The sequence below is a fragment of the Schistocerca serialis genome, chromosome 2 (assembly GCF_023864345.2).
Source record: "Schistocerca serialis cubense isolate TAMUIC-IGC-003099 chromosome 2, iqSchSeri2.2, whole genome shotgun sequence".
Lineage (NCBI taxonomy): Eukaryota > Metazoa > Arthropoda > Insecta > Orthoptera > Acrididae > Schistocerca > Schistocerca serialis.
Genome location: NC_064639.1, coordinates 843,527,972 through 843,533,971, shown reverse-complemented (window position 1 = coordinate 843,533,971; position 6,000 = coordinate 843,527,972).

The following is a 6,000-nucleotide window of genomic DNA, read 5'->3' as shown; positions in this document are numbered from 1 at the left end:
TCCAGAATTCGAATAAAGAACAGCTGCCAACAGGAGTTACGTAGAAGTAAATATCCTCGGAATTGTGAAGCAACTTAAATCACTCAATAAAAGCAAGTCTTCTGTTCCTGACTGTATACCAATTAGGTTCCTTTAAGAGTATCCTGATGCCTTAGCTCCATACTTAACAATCATACACAACCGTTCGCTCAGGCCCATATCATTAACTTCGATATGCAGCAGGATTCTGGAACGTATATTGTGTTCGAACATTATGAATTACCTCGAAGAAAACGGTCTACTGACACACAGTCCGTTATTGTGAAACACAACTAGCTCTTTATTCGCACGAAGTGTTGAGTGCTATTGACAAGGGATTTCAGATCGATTCCGTAATTCTGGATTTCCGGGAGGCTTTTGACACAGTACCACACAAACGGCTTGTAGTGAAATTGCGTGCTTATGGATTATCGTCTCTGTTATGTGACCGGATTTGTGATTTCCTGTCAGAGAGGTCACAGATCGTGGTAACTGACCGAAAGACATCGAGTAAAACAGAAGTGATTTCTGGCTTTCCCCAAGGTAGTGTTATAGGCCCTTTTCGGTTTCTTATCTATATAAACGATTTGGGAGCCAATATGAACAGTCGTCTTAGGTTGTGTACAGATGACGCTGTCATTTATCGACTAATAAAGTCATCAGAAGACCAAAACAAACTGGAAAACGATTTAGAAAAGATATCTGAATGATGCGAAAAGTGGCAGTTGGCCCTAAATAACGAAAAGTATGAGATCATCCACGTGAGTGCTAAAAGGAATTCGTTCAACTTCGGTTACACGATAAATCAGTCAAATCTAAAGACCGTAAATTCAACTAAATACCTAGAATTACAGTTATGAACAACTTAAATTGTAAGGAGCACACAGCAAAAGTTGTGGGGAATGCTAACCAAAGACTGCGTTTTATTGGCAGTGCACTTAGAAAATGTAACAGATCTTCTACGGAGACTGCCTACACTATGCTTGTCCGTCCTCTTTTAGAATACTGCTGCGCGTTGTGGGATCCTTACCAGAAAGAACTGACGGAGTACAGCGAAAAAGTTCAAAGAAGGGCAGCATGTTTTGTACTATCGCGAAATATGGGAGAGACTTTCACTGAAATGATAGAGGATTTGGGCTGGACGTCATTTAAAGAAAGGCGTTTTTCATTGCGACGGAACCTCTCACGAAATTCTAATCACCGGCTTTCTCCTCCGAATGCGATAACATTTTGTTGACAGCGAACTACATAGGGAGGAACGATCACCACGATAAAATAAGGGAAATCAGAGCTCGTACGGAAAGATATAGGTGTTCTTTCTTTCCGCGCGCTATACGAGACTGGAATAATAGAGAATTGTGAAGGTGGTTCAATGAACCCTCTGTCAGGCAGTTAAATGTGATTTGCAGAGTATCCATGTAGATGGCTTGTAACGTTTCCAAGGTTTACTACAACACGTATATTTAGAACACGGTAAGTGCTTACCAATAATCAAACTCCCGCAGCGTCGTACACCGTTAGTGCAGTAATTCTTTCCCTATAGACACCAGCACACTTAGAGGTGGATCCAAAGTGGTCTGTGTACCATCCACTACCGGCAGTAATTTGTTCCGCTTGCTGCACGTGGAGCGATGCCTTCAATAGGAAACAAACAGCAATTACATTTGCCGAGTACCTCGATGCACTCTTCGGATTACGCCAAGGTGATACAGGCTGAGTGCTGATACGGAGACACTGTTTACTTCTTTCCACCTGGAAAAGTCCAATGCCGTCACATAAAAGCGCGAATCCACACGGGACACAACACACAACTCCGCGCCATACTGTTAGTCGCACGGTGGCTCCATTTCTACTGCTGGCAGGGAAGAAAGTTCACTCTCCGGTCGCGCCACACAACACTCCAAGCCCAAGCACTCAGTGTATTCCTCCAAGGCGCTGGTCCCACTATTTGCCCTAGCACCACCGTCCTCGATCTTATAACTGCTCACGCCAAAGTTCCTCTAGTAATCAGAGCCTAGAAACTAGGGCGATGTAGAAGACGAAGTTAATTACAGACGCTGAAGCAAGGTTAAACGCGCCACAGCTCACTAATATTGCTCATAAAACTACTTACACAATTAATTTGATGGCGTTTGTGAAAATACTCTTCAGTGATGTAGAAGGAATTGTGTAACAGAAAGTTCAGTAATTCCGTTTCAAGCTCCACCGCATTACTCAAAAGTATGTAATTTGCTGTGGCAGGTTGTTGAACGCATATGTATCAGTATGTCTCAGTTCTCTCTACTAATGTTATGCCTTTGAAGTGTCTGTAGGGGTTGGCTCTGGTCTCAGTACTATTCATTAACCCCTTACGCTGTTTTGACATAAGAGTGATATTGGTATCAGCAACCGGTATCAGTGAATACATACCCTGCGAAATAGACGTCCAAACACAAATTTCTCCTTAAAAACTCTCAGAAGAATGTTCTACAAGTAGTATCAGATGTAATTATTACAACATGTTTCTGTATTCTCAAAATATTATCGGTATAAGCAGAGTTTACCTGAAAAATAGTTCAAAAACTCATTATTGAATCGAAATGTGCGGGACAAAACTACTTTCTTTACTTTTAAATCATTAGTAACTGCAATCATGTGACTGCAATTGTAGCTGAAACAAAGCACTTCATTATTTCTAAAACCTGGAATTTCCAATTTTTGTTGTGCTGTAACTGTAGTCACAAAAGAAAGACTTCCTGCTTCTGTGTTTCATTGTTTCAGTAGATTGTTTTTATAACTTGTGCAGTTTTTTGTGACTTACTGAGTCTTTCAGAATTTCATGCTCATCCAATTGACGTACATTACTTGTTGATGCTTCAAGTATTTCATTAGGTGCCTTTTCAGTAATACTTGCATCACCTGTACAGCAGGAAAAAAATCATTTTGTGAAAAATGTTGGAAGTTCATCCATGCATATCTCCATGAACAGAGTATTTTTAAATTATTATACCGCTTCAATGCCACTACTATATTAATTTGTACGACAGGGAAAAATTGCAAACACTTGTGTACACACTGTCCCCAATGCAGCCTACAAAGGTTCAACTGGAGCTGAGCACTATGGGACTTAACATCTGAGGTCATCAGTCCCCTAGAACTTAGAACTACTTAAACCTAACTAACCTAAGGACATCACACACATCCATGCCCGAGGCAGGATTCGAACCTGCGACCGTAGCGGTCGCGCGGTTCCAGACTGTAGCGCCTAGAACCGCTCGGCCACACCGGCCGGCGCCTACAAAGGCAGTTTGTGGTAAAAGAAGTCATATCATTATGACAACAGACGATCTTTCCGTGAACTACCTGCAGGTTGTTTCACCGAAATAGGCATGGCATACCTCTCTGTAGGATAGGACGTCAGTCTCCGTGAAATTAGTGTGGTAGGTTGGTATAAATACACGAAAGCCGCTCGAAAACAACGAGGCGAAGGAAACTGGTCAACCTGGGAGAACTCTTCCAGTAGGTAGAAGAAGCAATAAAATTAAATTCCCAACGCAACGTGTCTCTGGAAGAATTTGTGTGGTGGACAAAGGAAGTGGTCCCAAGAAGATCTACTAGAAGTGATGATTTTGTAACACCACACGCTACTGTCTGGAGAACGTTTGCTCAAATTAGTAACGGTGTTTTACAATGTGAAAAGTTACAAGAAGGGAGGAACACTTGGCCAGAGAAATCTATTTGTTAGTGCCTTGGATAAGTATCACTAACTTTTGCTGCTTTGGGTAGTAGCTTTGTAAATGGTAATCCTCTACTTTTCTTGAGCCTCATCCGGACTTGAACGAGAAGTGTTAACTAGACAGAATTTATATTCTGCAGCGGGGTATACACTAATATGAAACTTCCTGGTGGATTAAGACTGTGTGAAGGACTGGGATTTTCATCTGGAACCTTTGTCTTTCGGGGCAAGTGTTCTATCACGTGCTGATAACGTTGTCCCACACAAGGACAGTGTCATTCTGAAATTCACTTTAAGTGACCAGCGGCTGTCTACAACCTCAGCTGGAAGCCACATTTCAAAAATGTGTTTTACGTTCTGCGACAGGGATTAGGCCGAATAAGCGATGATACAGTTGGTGAAGTACCCCTGGCTGCTGGCTGGCAGATGAAGTACGTAAGTAAGTCGTGTCAGCGCTCGCTCACTTCTACGTCTGCATCTACATGGATACTCTGCAAATCACATTTATATGCCTGGCAGAGGGTTCATCGAACCACCTTCACAATTCTCTATTATTCAAATTTCGTATAGCGCGCTGAAAGAATGAACACCTATATCTTTCCGTACGAGCTCTGATTTCCCTTATTTTATCGTGGTGATCGTTCCTCCCTATGTAGGTCGCTGTCAACAAAATATTTTCGCATTCGGAGGAGAAAGTTGGTGATTGGAATTTCGTGAGAAGATTCCGTCGCAACGCAAAACGCCTTTCTTTTAATGATTTCCAGACCAAATCCCGTATCATTTCTGTGACACCCTCTCCCACATTTCGTAATAATACAAAACGTGCTGCCCTTCTTTGAACTTTTTCGATGTACTCCGTCAGTCCTATCTGGTAAGGATCCAACGCTGCGCAGCAGTATTCTAAAAGAGGACGGACAAGCTTAGTGTAGGCAGTCTCCTTAGTTGGTCTGTTACATTTTCTAAATATCCTGCCAATAAAACGAAGTCTTTGGTTAGCCTTCCCCACAACATTTTCCGTGTTCCTTCCAATTTAAGTTGTTCTCTATTGTAATACCTAGGTATTTAGGTGAATTTACGGCTTTTAGATTAGACTGATTTATCGTATAACCGAAGTTTAACGAGTTCCTTTTAGCACTCATTCGGATGACCTCACACATTTCGTTATTTAGGGTCAACTGTCAATTTTCGCACCATTCAGATATCTTTTCTAAATCGTTTTCCACTTTGTTTTAGTCTTCTGATGACTTTATTAGTCGAGAAACAACATTTTCCGTGTTCCTTCCAATTTAAGTTGTTCTCTATTGTAATACCTAGGTATTTAGGTGAATTTACGGCTTTTAGATTAGACTGATTTATCGTATAACCGAAGTTTAACGAGTTCCTTTTAGCACTCATGTGGATGACCTCACACATTTCGTTATTTAGGGTCAACTGTCAATTTTCGCTCCATTCAGATATCTTTTCTAAATCGTTTTCCAGTTTGTTTTGGTCTTCTTATGACTTTATTAGTCGAGAAACGACAGCGTCATCTGTAAACAACTGAAGACGGCTGCTCAGATTGGCTCCAAAATCGTTTTTATAGATAAGGAACAGCAAAGGACCTACACGACTACCTTGGGGAACACCAGAAATCACTTCTGTTCTACTCGATGACTTTCTGTCAGTTACTACGAACTGTGACCTCTCTGACAAGAAATCACAAATCCAGTCACATAACTGAGACGATATTCCATAAGCACGCTGTTTCACTACGAGCCGCTTGTGTGGTACAGTGTCAAAAGCCTTTGGAAATTCAGAAATACGGAATCGATCTGAAATCCCTTGTCAGTAGCACTCAACACTTCATGCGAATAAAGAGATAGTTGTGTTTCACAGGAACGATGTTTTCTAAACTCATGTTGACTGTGTGTCGATAGATCTTTTTCTTCGAGGTAATTCATAATGTTCGAACACAATATACGTTCTAAAATCCTGCTGCGTATCGACGTTAACGATATGGGCCTGTAATTTATTGAATTACCCCTACTACGTCTCTTGAATATTGGTGTGACCTGTGCAACTTTCCAGTCTTTGGGTACGGATCTTTCATCGAGCGAACGGTTGTATATGATTGTTAAGTATGGAGTTAATGCATCAGCATACTCCGAAAGGAACCTAATTGGTATACGGTCTGGACCAAAAGACTTGCTTTTATTAAGTGATTTAAGTTGCTTCACTACTTCGAGGATATTTACTTCTACGTTACTCATGTTGGCAGCTGCTCTCGA